Source organism: Pongo pygmaeus, chromosome 12, assembly GCF_028885625.2.
Source record: "Pongo pygmaeus isolate AG05252 chromosome 12, NHGRI_mPonPyg2-v2.0_pri, whole genome shotgun sequence".
Classification (NCBI taxonomy): Eukaryota; Metazoa; Chordata; class Mammalia; order Primates; family Hominidae; genus Pongo; species Pongo pygmaeus.
Genome location: NC_072385.2, coordinates 97,013,494 through 97,029,197, shown reverse-complemented (window position 1 = coordinate 97,029,197; position 15,704 = coordinate 97,013,494).

Below are 15,704 nucleotides of genomic sequence, written 5' to 3'. Positions count from 1 at the left end.
ACATTGATTTTCAAATGTTGAAATGCCCTTACAAGGATAAACTCCACTTAGTCATGCTGTATTATCCTTTTTATATATTGTTTGATTTGATTTGCTAAATTTTATTAAATATTTTTATATCTATGTTCATGAGGGATATTGACCTATAGTTGTCTTGCAATGACTTTTTCTTGTTTTGGTATGATGGTAATAAAGGTAGGCCACATAGAATAAGTTAGGGAATGTTCCTCCTTCAATTTTAAAGAAGAGTTTGTATAGAATTAGTACTAGTCATTCTTTGTTTGGTAGAATTCCTCAATGAACTATCTGGGTCTGGAGTTTTCTTCACAGGAAGGTTTTAAACAAACAGTTCTATTTCTTTAATAGCTATAGGGCTATTCAGATTGTCTATTTCTTCTTTAGTGAGCTTTGTCTTTTAAGGATGTGTCCATTTCATCTAAGTTGAATTTATTGGCTGTAAGTTGTTTATAAGATTTTCTATAACCCGTTTAATGTCTCTAAAATATGTAATGATGTTCCCTTTCTCATACCTGATTTATTAATTTGTGTATTTTCTCATTTTACTCCTGATAGGTCTGGCAATATGTCTATAAATTTTATTTATCTTCTCAAAAAAAAAAACAGCTTATATTTTCATTGATTTGTTCTTTTGTTTTCCTATTTTATAATTTAGTGACTTCTGTTCTTTATCATTCTCTTTGTCCTGTTTACTTTGTGTTGATTTTATTTTTACCTTTCTTTTTATAACTTCTTAAGGTGGAAACTGAGGTCACTGAATTGAGAGAAGTTTAGAATTTAGAGTTATATGGGAGTTAGAAATTTCTCTTAAGCATTGCTTTAGCTGCATCTTTCAAATTTTGGCATGTTGTGTTTTCATTTTTGTTCAGTTCAAAATACTTTTAAATTTCTCTTTTGATTTTTATTTGACCCTTAGTTTGTTTAGAAGTAGGTTAGTTAGCTTTAAATATTTGGGAATTTTCCGGATAACTTTCTTTTATTGACTTCTAATTTAGTTTCACTGTGGTCAGAGAACATACCTTTTATGATTTAAATGGTTTTTAAATTATTAAGGCTTTTTTATAGCCTAAAATATGATCTATCGTGGTAATTGTTCTTGGCACTGGGGAGAAATGTGTATTCTGCTGTTGTTGCATGGAGTAGTCTATATATATCAATTAGGTCAAGTCAACTGGTAGTGTTGATTCAAGTTTTCTACATCCTGACTGATTTCCTGTCTACTTATCTTATAAATTATTGAGAGAGGGATGTTGAAGTCTCCAACTGTAATTATGAGTTTATTTCTCTCTTCAATTCTGTCAGATTTTCTACATGAATTTGAAGTCTCTGTGATTAGACACATAAATTTTTGGGATTGTTATGTTCTCTTGATGAATTTACCTCTATTTTGAAATAAACATTTTTATCCTTGGTAGTATTCTTTTCTCTAAAATTTATTTTGTGTGATATTAATACCGCCACTGAAGCTTTATTTTATTTGTTATTTTTTGAGACAGAGTCTTGCCCTGTCACCCAGCCTGGAGTGCAGTGGTGCAATCTCAACTCACTGGAACCTCCAACTCCCAGATTCAAGCGATTCTCCTCCTCAGCCTCCTGAGTAGCTAGGATTACAGGTGTGTACCACCAAGCCTGGCTAATTTGTATATTTTTAGCAGTCCAGCCAATAAGTTACCACTTTTAAAAAGTATAGGTGGCCAGGAGCAGTGGCTCATACCTGTAATCCCAGCACTTTGGGAGGCCAAGGTGGGTGGATCACAAGGTCAGGGGTTCGAGACCAGCCTAGCCAACATGGTGAAACCCCATCTCTACTAAAAATACAAAAATTAGCTGGGTGTGTTGGCATGCATCTGTAAATTCCAGCTACTTGGGAGGCTGAGGCATGAGAATTGCTTGAACCCCGGAGGCAGAGGTTGCAGTAACCCTAGATCATGCTACTGCACTCTAGCCTGGACAACAGAGCGAGACTTCATCTCAAAAAAAATAAAAATAATAAGAAAAATAATAACGTGGTTACTTATGTTTAAGAGTATACATCTATAACTTGTGGCCGGGCGCAGTGGCTCACGCCTGTAATCCCAGCACTTTGGGAGGCCAAGGTGGGTGGATCACGAGGTCAAGAAATCGAGACCATCCTGGCTAACACAGTGAAACCCCGTCTCTATGGCTAACACGGTGAAACCCCATCTCTACTAAAAATACAAAAAAAAAAATTAGCCAGATGTGGTGGCGAGCACCTGTAGTCCCAGGTACTTACGGAGGCTGAGGCGGGAGAATGGCGTGAACCCGGAGTCAGACCTTGCAGTGAGCCAAGATGGCGCCACTGCACTCCAGCCTGGGCAAAAGAGCGAGACTCCATCTCAAAAAAAAAAGAGGAGTAACATCTATAACTTGTTATAGTCTACATGTAGTATAAGATCTTCACAACAGTATACTTCCATTTCTCCTCTGTCCAGCCTTTATGTTGTTGTCTTTATATTTTATATAAAGGCTGTCCAGCCTTTATATTTTACTTACACATTTTGTAACCTTCTATACATTTTTATTAGTTTTGCCTTAAAGAGTCAGTTATCCTTTAAAGTGATTTTAAGAGTAAGAAAATTTAATTTTTATTTATCCAGATATTTACCATTCCCACAGCTCTTCATATCTTTGTGGAGATCCAGATTTCTATCTTGTATAACTTTTCTTCTGCCTCAAGGACTTCCTTTAAAACATCTATAGTGATGAACATTTTCAGTTCTTGTATTTCTGAAAAGCTCTTTATTTTGCCTTTGTTCCCACAGGATATTTTTATTGGGTATAGAATTTTAAGTTGATAGTTTTGTTTTCTCTATTCAGTACTTTAAAGATGTGCCTCCACTGTCTTCTGGTTTGCATTGCTTTTGAGAAGAAGCCTGATATGATTTTTATCTTTTTTCTTCTGTACATGTTTCTTTTCCTTTGTTTTTAAAATTTTCTCTTATTCACTGGCTTTAAGCAATTTGATTATTATGATGTGTTTTTATGTAATTTTTTCTTTCTTCCTTTTTTTCTTTTGTTTGGGGTTCACTGAATGTCTTGGATCTGTAAATTTATAGTTTTTGTGATATTTGGGAAATTTTTAACCATTATGCCTCATGTTATATGGGATTTTCCTCTGCGGCTGGTGGAAACATTAACTATTCTTAGCCCTATGCAACATAAGGAGACTGTTCTTCCTGCACCTTTTAGGTAACTCTTTCCCCAGCCTCTGATAGGTTGCTCACATCCTGTACTTATCAGTACTCAGTTGAAGACATGGGAGAGTCCAGTTCAGATCTCCAGAACTCTCTTGTGGTATTCCTCCCTGCAAACACTAGTTATTTTGGCCTTTGCAAACTCCCAACTCTGTATTCTCAACTCACAGAAACCTCTATAGTCTGCCTGGGTTATCCCTTCCTGCACTGAGTCATGAACACTCTCTCTGAGCAGTAGACTGGGAAATTAGTTTCCTCTCTCACAGGGGCTATTGTCTTCTGCTACCTGTTTTTCAATGCCTGAAACCTGCTTCTATTGTTCTGTTTTCTCTCTTTTATGAAAAATTGTTTAAGAGAGGAAGATCATTCTAGTCCTTGTTACTCCATATTGGTCAGAAACAGAATTTGGTCTTTAAGAGCAAAAGAATTCCACTTTTCATATAAGATGTGGGAGTTTTTATATTAGTTAGCCCAAAGAAGCTTATTTTTATGACTTTTTTCTTTTTCTTTTTCTTTTGAGATGGAGTTTTGCTCTTGTTGCCCAGGCTGGAGTGCAATGGCGCAATCTCGGCTCACCGCAACCTCCGCCTCCTGTGTTCAAGCGATTCTCCTCCCTCAGCCTCCCGAGTAGCTGGGATTACAGGCATATGCCACAAAGCCCAGCTAATTTTTGTATTTTTAGTAGAGACGGGGTTTCGCCATGTTCATCAGGCTGGTCTCGAGCTCCTGACCTCAGGTGACCCGCCCGCCTCGGCCTCCCAAAGTGCTGGAATTACAAGCGTGAGCCGCTGCGCACGGCCATGACGTTTCTTAAGTATTTTCAACATCTTCAGGAAGGTGACCCATCCTCTTCTAAGGTGTGAAAGATAATCCACTTGGAGGAGAAAGATTACAGGAAGAATCATCTGAAGTAAAATTTAAACACAACCTTAGGGACATATTCAGGGCTATAAGTAGGAAGGTAGAGTTCTTCAGAATTTGCATAACAGGAAGTCTATTAACCAGAGCTTGATGTTTGATCATTCTTCAAATAGTAGTGAGTGAATTCCAAGCCGAAAATTGACAAGATTAGAATGATTGTGATATACCATGAAGGAAGCAGATGTCACATTTGGAAGGTGACTTGAGCCACTGTTTTTTATTTTATTATTATTTTTTCCTTAAATTTTTTTTTATTTCAATAGATTTTTGGGGAACAGGTGGTGTTTGGTTACATGAACATGTTCTTTAGTGGTGATTTCCGAGATTTTGGCTCACCCATCACCGGAGCAGTATACGCTGTACCCAATGTGTAGTCTTTTATCCCTCACCCCCCTCCCACTCTTTCTGCTGAGTCCCCAAAGTCCCCAAAAATCTATTGTATCATTCTTATGCCTTTGTGTCCTCATAGCTTAGCTCCCACTTATGAGTGAGAACGTACGATGTTTGGTTTTCCAGTCTAAGTGAAATGAGTTACTTCACTTAGAAAATGATCTCTAATTCCATCCAGGCTCCTGGCAATGCTGTTATTTCATTCCTTTTTAGGGCGAGTAGTGTTCCATGGTATATATATATGTATACACCACATTTTTTTTTTTAATTTCACTGTAAGTTCCAAGATACACGTGCACAATGTGCAGGTTTGTTACATAGGTATACATGAGCCTTGGTGGTTTGCCGCACCTATCAATCTGTCATCTAGGTTTTAAGCCCTGCATGCATTAGGTATTTGTCCTAATGCTATCCCTCTCCTTCCCCCAAACCCAACAGGCCCCAGCGTGTGTTGTACCCCTCCCTGTGTCCATGTGTTCTCATTGTTCAACTCCCACTTATGAGTGAGAACATGCAGTGTTTGGTTTTCTGTTCCATGTTAGTTTGCTGAGAATGATGGCTTCCAGCTTCATCCATGTCCCTGCAAAGGACATGAGCTCATTCTTTTTTATGGCTGCATAATATTCCATGGTGTATATGTGCCACTTTTTCTTTAATCTATCATTGATGGGCATTTGGGTTGGTTCCAAGTCCTTGCAATTGTAAATAGTGCTGCAGTAAACCTATGTGTGCATGTGTCTTTATACTACAATGACTTATAATCCTTTGGGTATATATCCAGTAATGGGATTGCTGGGTCAAATTGTATTTCTTTCTGGTTCTAGATCCTTGAGGAATTGCCACACTGTCTTCCACAATGATTGAACCAGTTTACACTCCCTATATATAGCATTCCTATTTCTCCATATCCTCTCCAGCATCTATTGTTTCCTGACTTTTTAATAATCACCATTCTGACTGGAGCAAGATGGTATCTCATTGTGGTTTTGATTTGCTTTTCTCTAATGACCAGTGATGATCTTTTTTATGTCTGTTGGCTGAATAAATGTCTTCTTTTGAGAAGTGTCTGTTCATATCCTTTGCCCACTTCTCGATGGGGTTGTTTTTTTCTTGTAAATTTGTGTAAGTTCCTTGTAGATTCCAGATACTAGACCTTTGTCAGATGGATAGATTGCAAAATTTTTCTTCTGTTCTGTAGGTGAAGCACTGTTTTCAAGAGTCAGGATATTAGGACTTGGTCTACAAATTACATTTACTACTTTTTATAATCAGGGTGGGGGAGATACTAAAACATAAACTTAGGTGCATCAAAATTTTAATGAGTTTATTTGAGCATTCAGCAATTCATAAATCAGGCAGCACCAGATTGCAAGCAGTTCAGCACTCCACTGAGAAGGTAAAAAGGTATAAGGTGTTTTTGATGGTTAATATTGAGTATCTACTTGATTGGATTAAGGATGCAATATTGATCCTGGGTGTGTCTGAGAGGGTGCTGCCAAAGGAGATCAACATTTGAGTCAGTGGGCAGGGGAAGGCAGACCCACCCTTAATTGGGTGGGCACCATCTAATCAGCCACCAGCGAATATAAAGCAGGCAGAAAAACGTGAAGTGACAAAATGGGCCTAGCTTCCCCGCCTACATCTTTCACCCATGCTGAATGCTTCCTGCCCTCAAACATCGGACTCCAAGTTTTGGAACTTGGACTGGCTTTCCTTGCTCCTGAGCTGGCAGATGGCCTATTGTGAGACCTTGTGAGTGTGTGAGTTAATACTTAATAAACTCCCATATATATATATAATATATATACACACATATATATACACACACACACATATATATATATCTTACTAGTTCTGTCCCTCTAAAAGAACCGTGACTAATACAGTATTCAAGGAAGCAAGATGAAGAAAATAACTGTTTGGTTAAAGTGGACAGTCCCTAATTAGAGGTTAGTTGGCAGTTTCTGATTGGTTAAGTTTCATTTTACTGTTTACATTTTGCTTACATAAGAACCCAAGGTGCTAGAGGTGTCTCAGCCTAATGGCTCCCAATTAAGTATTTTAACAGGGAAATTGCAAAATAGAAATGAAGGACTAAAGAGAGTTGTGGCAGAGAGAATTTGTTGGCTGGCATTTGTTATTTCCTATAGAGGCAGAAAAGTGAGATACTTTTTCTCAACATCCCTTAAATGTAGAGGAGGCCAATGTTCTGGTCAATGAGATATGTGGGAAGTCTCTGCTGAAGGGCCTCTGGGAAGATTTCCTTTGCTGTCTATACAGTCAGCTTGGGCTTCCATAACAAAATGTGATAGACTGGGTGACTTAAATAAATTTTATTTCTCAGTCTGAAGGCTAGAAGTCCAAGATCAAGATGCCACCATGGTTGAGTTCTGGTGAGGCTCTCTTTCTGGCTTACAGATAGCTCCCTTCTTGCTGTGTCCTCATCTGGCAAGGGGAGGCGAGGGGAGGGGAGGGGAGGCAGTTCTACATGACATGAAATGCATGAGAGGTAGTTCTACATGACAAAGAATTGTCCCACCTAAAATGCCAAAATGCTTAAGAAACACTGATATGACTGGTTCTCTATCAAAATAATGACAATCTGGAAATATGTGAGGAAAATACTAACATTATTGATAGAAGACCCTGAAATGGAAACTTAAGTAGTCTAAAAGTATAGAAATTAAATTATAACAGCAAAACCAAAGACGGAGACAAAGAATGGGGAAAGGGAAAGTAACAGCATCTTTAAGCATCACTTATTTTGGAGAGGCACAGGAAGTGAAGGTATTCTAAAAATCACATTTTTTTTTTTTTCAGGTTGGTAAGCGGTTAGTGAAGATTAGAGTGATTCTGTTTTTTCATAGAGTAGCAGGAAGATATCTGATTATGAATGAAGAAAATTTTGAAAGAGAAACGCACAGTAGAAATCCCACATTAACATGAGAAAGACAGGAAGTGAATAATGACTTGATCAATCCAGCAAAAACGAAAAGAAACAATGAAGTAAAATAATGAACATAATAAAACAAAATCAGTGAACACCCAATACATCCACTGAAAGAAACTACCAGCCAGTTTCTTTCCTGGAAGACCTAGAAATAGGCAGCTTATAGGAAACACACTTAAAATGAAGGAATAAAGAAGAGTTGAAAGTAGAGACCCTTAAATAAAACGTTAAGACTAATCTATGAATATGCATGCTAAAGCTCCAAATAAAAGATTAGCCACTGAAACAAGGACTTATATGAAAACAACAACATATTATGACCAAATAGGCTTTATTTCAAGGAGGCAAGCATGTTTTAATGTCAACTTCATACACACAATTAGTTAGTCAACAGCTTAAAGAAGAGTAACTCATGATCACATCAAAAGATGCTAAGAAGGCATTTGATGAAATTTAGCAGCCATTCTTAAAATAAGATCTCCTGGGAAAACAGGAAAGAACCTATTTAAATAAAATAGAGATTATTTACCAAATAACAAGTACGATACTCTAAATAACTAAATACCAAAACCATTTTCACTAAAGTTAATAACAGACAGGGAGGCCTACTTTTACCATTATGACTCAACACCACATTGGAGTTTCTAGACAACAAAAATTTCAAAGAAGAATCAGTCAAACATTGAAAAAGACAAGATCAAATTATTTTTGTGAATGTCCCAATTGTATTCCTAAAAATCTCGAGACTCTAGTGAAAAACTGCTAGAATTCATGAGATTTAGTAAGCACATACAATGTTTGTTGTATATAAGCATACAAAAACAGATTTTCTCTGTGTATTTTAAAATGTATTTTCTTACTTTTTTTTATTTATTTATTTTTTTTAAGAGATGGGGTTTTGCTATTTTGCCCAGGCTGGTCTGGAACTCCTGGGCTCAAGCAATTCTCCCACCTCAGCCTCCCAAAGTGCTGGGATTACGGGCATGAGCCATGCACCTGGCCCTTCTCTTTATTTGTAATAAGCCCTTATAAATGAAAATGGTCACAATAGTGACCAAAATAAGAACATATTTAAAATTTTTTAAAGGCAAAGAACTTAAACTCTCAAATCTTACTAAAGATATCAATAAGATCCAAACAGAAAATGGTATGATGTTCTCAGATGGGAAGACAGTATCGTGGGTCAAACTTCCCCAAATTAATATGTAAATTTAATCTAATTTTAACTAATTGGATTAAATTATCACAAACTTCAAATGCTGAGGATAGCCAACAAAGGCAGTAAAAAGAACAGTGGGCAGGGGCTTGGGAAGGGGAAAAGCTCTCCTGACCATATTATAAGGCCACCAATAACTGAATCCATATGATATTGTCATATGAAAGGAGAATTGTAAGTGAAACAGCATGGCATATTGAGAAATAAACCTCATTAAATATATAAATTTAATATATGACAATGCTGGTGTTTCAATTCATTGGGAAAAGGTAGTTTAATAGAGTGCTACACTGGCAACCCACTTGGAAGAAAATTTAGTTGGACTGTTTGCATTCTACACACACACACACATACAAATGGAGTAAAGACATAAATGTAGAAAACCAAAACCAAAAAACAAAAAATGTAGAAGCCATTCTAGTGGCCCATACATGCCACCCAGGAATGGAAACCTTCTTACAATACAGAATACTTCCAAAAGCTTATAGTCACAAATGCCTATATTTTATATATAAGTATACTTGAAGATCTACTAATAAAAAGTTTTTCGGGTTTTTTTGTTTTTTGGGACATGGTCTCACTGTCGCCCAGGCTGGAGTGCAGTGGAGCGATCTTGACTCCACCTGCTGGGCTCAAGTGATTCTCCTACCTCTCAGCCTCCGGGGTAACTGGGATTATGGGTGTGTGCCACCATGCTCAGCTAGTATTTTAAAAATTGTATGTAGAGACAAGGTCTCACTGTGTTGCCCATGCCGGTCTCAAACTCCTGGGCTCAAGCGATACTCCTGCCTCAGCTTCCCAAAGTGCTGAAATTACAGGTGTGAGCCACCCTGCCCAGCCCTAATATAAAGTTTTAAATGAGAAAAGGTATTATAAACATGGTCGACATAAATAATATAGTTTTGGAGAAAAACACTGGCAAATAGTAAGAAAAAGGGTTTACATGTAGTATAAAAAGAGCACCTGCAAATTTTAAAAAACACAGTGGAACACGGGCAAAATTTTAATAAAAATGAATGACAAAATAAACATTTTAAAATGCAAATATGCAATTCACTCAAGTGAAATTCAAAAGGCAAAGTTTTATTTGGAAAAAGTACCTATGAATGTGGTCAACAGACAACTTACAAGAGTTGGAAAAAAATGTTTGCATCCAAGAGAAGAAAACCTGAACATATATTGTACAATATATAAAATGCTTTCACAAACTAGTTAACTAAAAAGACAAACAGTAGAAACATATGGACCAAAAATTAGAATAAAAATTTAAAAATGTATATAAAGGTATAACTATGAATATTTGTGGTAGGCAGAATTCTAAGATGGCCCCCATGAACTCTGCCCCTCGTGTTACTTCCATGGGTGATGCTACATTGCAGGGAAGAGGGACTTAGCAGATGTAATTAAAGCTACTAATCAGTTGACCTTAACATATCTGGGTGTGCTTAAACTAGTCACAAGAGCCCTTTAAAAGCAGTTTTCTCTGGCTGGTAGTAGAGTCAAAGTATAAAAAGAATTTGATGCACCCTGGCAAGCTTTGAAGGTGGAAGGGACCACGTGCAAGGACCACGGAGCAACCTCTAAAGGATCAGATTTGACAGTCAGCTAGGAGACAGGGACCTCCATCCTCTGACTTTAATGAGGCTGGAAGTGAATTCCTCCTCAGAGCTTTAGTTGAGTACCCACCCTGGAAGACACTTTCATTTCAGCCTTGTTGGGCCTTGAACAGAGAGCCCAGTTGAGTTTCCTTGGAGTTCTAACCTACAGAGCTTTGAATAGATAATTCAGTTATGAGTGCAATCCAGATGACCAAATCATTTGAAAAGATGTCTGCATTTACAGTAGTCAGGAAAATGGAAATTAAAATAACACTGAAAAATCACTATATCCACCAGGATTTTTTTCTTTTTTCTATGTATTTTTTAATGTTACAATAGTTATTGCCATGAGAATTAAGGGAAAAGTGTTTTTATACATTTACTGATGGAAATACAAAATGTTCCGGCCACTTTTGGAAACAATCTGTCAATATTTATTTAAAAATTTAAATATACATACTCCTCAATGCAGCAATCCTACTCCAGGGAATCTATTCTGCAGACGTAAAACCATCATGGTGACAAACATATACACAGGAATGTTTATTGTAATAATAAAAAGGAAATAAGAGCTATGATAGACTTAGAGAAATTCTCATCCTATATTGTTAAATGAGAAATGTGAGATGCAGAGAATGTACATGATCCCATTTATTTAAAGCAAACTGCCCACCAAAATATCTTCTCATTAATGTTAGACTGTATGTGTGTACTGAGAAATTTGAGAGACCTTTAAAAATTTGTAAGGTGCTCATGATACACATTATATTAGAAAAAGCAAGTGCAGTATAATATGTGGAATAAAACCCCATACGTAATAACTGGGTATACACATTTGTATGAATAATTAGAAAGATATGTATCAGGGAGGTAGGAATGAAGGGGTATGATGGGACATGATTAGTTTTGCCATTATGCATCTGTATGCATTTATTGTTAATTTTTTGCATTTAAATTCATTTGTGTCACTTTCTTAACCTGAAAAACGTCAAATCATCCCCCTTCCCTGCTCTATTTTTTCTTTCCTCTGCACTTATCACTAATATTCTGCATATTTCACTTGTTCCCCCACCTGGAATGTGCTGCATCAGGTGAAGTTTTTGTTTACTACTGACTGCCAGCAACTAGAACTGTCTGGCATATAGCTGGCACTCAAATATTAAGGAAAGTAGTCTTCTGCTACTCTTGATGTTCATTTTAACCTATTTCTCCTAAAACCCTGATGTTCTAGAAGCTATCAGGAGTGTGACAGAACTACATGACCAGAAGTCTGTATTCAGAGAGTGAACAATAGTTATTTGCTGGATGCTTATTAGGTGTTTTTACATCTGTTATCTCAAATCAACCTAATTAGGCAGATTTATTATCCCCATTTCATAGATGAGAAGCCAATTTAGAAGAGTTGACTTGTCTAAAATCTAACAGACAATGAATGTCCTATGTCCAGGCCAAATTCCTGCTCTCTCTTCTGTGTTGAACTGATCTTAAAGGAATCATATTTTTAGTAATTTTAATGACAGTTCTTACATGGTATATATTTAATGTTGAGATTATTCATTGAATATTTCATATGTAATTTGCTAATGATTCTTTTAACGATTTAAAGTCATTTGAATATTAAATATAAATAGTTGGTCTCTAACTTGTTGACTATTTTATTCCTAAAACAATTGCGCTGTTCAGCTAAAGCCCTGGGCCCTGCTGGAGTGCTGTCAGAAAACCAAAGACAGAGATGTTCCTAGGAGAGTTAATAAACATTGGTATAATTACTATAAAATCTTCAAGACAAAAACCAGCCTGAGAGCATCCTGAGAAACTTTGTCCCAGAGTTTTCCTCTCCAAAGAAAGCACCCCAGAGGGATGCCTTTCCTGACAGGATTCCACTGGGAGGTTCCTCTTTCTCCTGGACAAAAGCAGTCAGTAGGGCCCTCTGTAGGTTGCAAGGAAAGAGTGTGGAAGTGGACCTGTTCTGAGCCCAGGATAATCAAGGCAGGCTCAGGTTCCAGGCTAGAAAAGCTCCCTTTCAACTGATCAGAGGCCAGTGGGGAACAGGGGATGAGCAGAGGAGATACAGGGGTGCAGGGATAGATGGGAGGTCATCAACAGGGCTTAGGGACACCTCCCTGTCCCCAACATGCTCTGCTCAGTTTCCATGCAGGCAGGACTGGAACTGTGCAGTATAAAGAGGTTGCTACTCAGGCATTTTGTTGCCACCTGTGAGGTAAAGTCCAAATTCCTCCCCAGTCAAGGTGCAGACCTCAATCTCAGGATAAGCTCCACAGAACCAAATGCATTTGAGCATCAACTGTCAGAGATTTTTTTTTTTTTTTTTTTTGGTCTTTGATGATTTGGATAATTTAGATTTTGAAATGGACTCTCTGATTACTCAGCCAACAAATATTTATAGGGTACCTTTTATATGGCAAGGCACCAGGCACAGTGCTAAGAGGAACATAAGAAAAACGAACATGGTTCTGTGCCTTAGGGAGCTTATATAGACAGAAGCAAACAAATAATCATTAACCTTTATTTTTGTAGGTGACAAATGAGCAATGCATAATATGCAAAATCTGGGTTAAGGGAGAGAATCAAGATATTCAGAAAAAAAATCTCATTACCTGCTCCTCATGCCTCAAAACAAATCCAGAAGATTTTGAAATGCAGGAGATAAACATCACATATTCCTTATTAATCTTTGTATTCCAAAAATAATTTCTGAAAATCACAGGAAAGAAAACTTTTGTGTATTTATTAGCAGAGGCAAGCTATATTATCAATTGGACACCTCAGGGGCACAAAATTGCCTGGAACTACAACCTTCAAGTTCAAAATTTCTACCTCCAGAAAGCAATGATGTTTCTAAAGATTCTTATTTTTTAATTGTAATTAGTAGATGTGTATTCCTAAGTATTCTACAGCAATGAGAAATAAGGAGCACAGTCTTTTTTTTTTTTTTTAATCAAATCGATTCTGACAAAAAGAGTTTGTCTTGCTTGTTAAAAGGCTGACCAAAAAGAAAGTAAGTCTGAATGTTTCAGAGTTGGGAGAAAGCCTGATTCCTTCTGACCCTGAGATATACAAGGAAACTGAACAAATACCAGGCAGCAAAATACTGAGACATTTACCACATAAGAAAGCATTCTTACATAGCCGTTGAGTACTGGGAAGGTTGTGGGGGAGGGTATTATTCACACACAACTGTCAAAAGATATGAGACCACTGAGTTTTTCTTTTTCTAAAAATCATACTGAGTGATATTATTCTATCAACAGGATATTCTGAAATACGTGGGCTATAGAAAAAGATGTAAGAACATTTTAAAAATGTTTTTAAAAGCATAGTCAAAACCATTCAAAAGAGAACTCACTCTGTAAAAACGATTCTCATATTTTTTCATGAGATTATCACTTGGCTAGTTTAGGATATTTCTTACATGCCTGGTCTTCATCCTGACACATGCAGATGACACAAAATACTTGGGCTTATGTTTTTACAGCTTCCTAAAATATAATGAAAACTATTCCCTCTGACACTTTGCCAGGGGGCTCTAGGATACTTCTGATATACTTCCTAAAAATATTTAATTTAGATAACAAGGACCAATGACAAGCCAGAATTGGAACACCATTCTTTGAGGTCAGAAGTGGTATATTGCCAGCCCATTGAAGTTGAAATGGAAGACAATGTGGCTCAGGCCACAGGGTCAGTTGCTTCTCCTTTTTGGTAAGGTACTTATTTCCCCACACTCTCACCCAAGTTATCCAGCCCCCAAAATGAACTGTTTCTGATACAATTACTTTTGCTCTAAGTTAATGTTTTTATGCATGAAAAATTAGTGTCTTGGTCCCATTTCCAAAGGCAAGTAGTTGGACGCCAGTATACTTTAACATTTCAGCACATATACAAACCACAAGCTGTTTATTTCTACAACTCATGATTAATGTAAAATGTTGCTTTCCATGTGCTTTTTTTCTTAAAGTTTTCAGTTTGGGCATACTTAATTGTGGATGATGGGTTTCCCTACCATTATCCTTATTTTGATGCTATTAGAATTTTAAAAAATCTTTTGTTTGAGGCAATGAATTGGGAATCTGGTACATACACTAGATCTTATGATGGCATAATAAATTATAGCACATAAATTAATAACACTATAGTACTCCAAGTGCTGTTTAACAGATGTTTTACTGTGGGCTCTCCTTTACATCACTGGGTTAATTATCTAAAGAGGTACACAGAAAAAGTCAATGTGGAGCTGGCATCTGGACCAGTCTTCATGTAAGGTGAATGGCTAAATCACCAAGGACAAGATACTTTTCTATGAAACAGGTCCTTCCTATCAGTAGGTTATTGCAGACTTTGCTCACCCAAATAATGACTTCCAATCTAACTGAAACCACCATTACCTTTAGTGAAATATCAATTAGGAATAAGGAAAGGGTTAGGTTTTGTAGGGTTTGAGTGATACTTAGAAGCGAGTCATTTTATGTTTGGTGGATTTTGAATTGTTTGGTATACAAAACTTACTGAGTTAAAATTTGTGTTTCAGAAAACGGATTCCAATTTTCAGAGTTGCAGAGCCATATGTCAGTGCTTCCTTAGAGAACTGGAGTGTTCTGGTCATCCTGAGAAGTAACAGGCAGAGGGATGCTCCATGATTATAATGTTTAGGTTAAAAGGTATGCTTGACTCCCCAGGTGTTCTGGGAATATTTTATGTGCCAGGACAATGCTGGGACCCTGCAAAACATCAGTGATCTTGGGAAACCCAGAGGAGGTCAGAATACTACCTGGCAATCTTAGGCTGACCCCAGGGGGTTTATCAATCCATGAATAATTTTTGGAGTCTTAATGACCTCCTAAGATAGATTACTCCAAAATTACTCAAGCTAATCATGTCTCAGTTCTCATTAAAAAGATAAAAGAGGTGTTTCCAACACTACTGAAAATGTGTGTACATACCAAAGGATATAATACTCATTAGTATACCAGCATACAGAACACCAAACAATGGTGGATAGTTTCAAGGATATCAGAAGAGATGCCTTTTAAATTTCATATTGTATTGTGGATCCAGATTGGAACAAAGAGACTGTGAGTTCTGGGCAGGCCAAAGGCCTTGAAAAATAATGTTGATTTGAAGGGGAAGGGAGTGTGCAAGGCTTGTGTGTGTCTGTTAAGTAGCCAAACAAAGAAAAAATAAAAACATTGTATTTATATATGTGTATAAATTTTAAAAGCCATTTAAACTGAACATTTGAAAAACATAAAGCCTATTCATTAAACATATGTGTCTCTGAAAGTATCACTGACCCAATTCTAGAAGGTATTTTAATTTGGCTTTTCAGAGGCCCAAATTCTCTATGAACTTCTCCTCCTTCCTCACAATCAGTAATT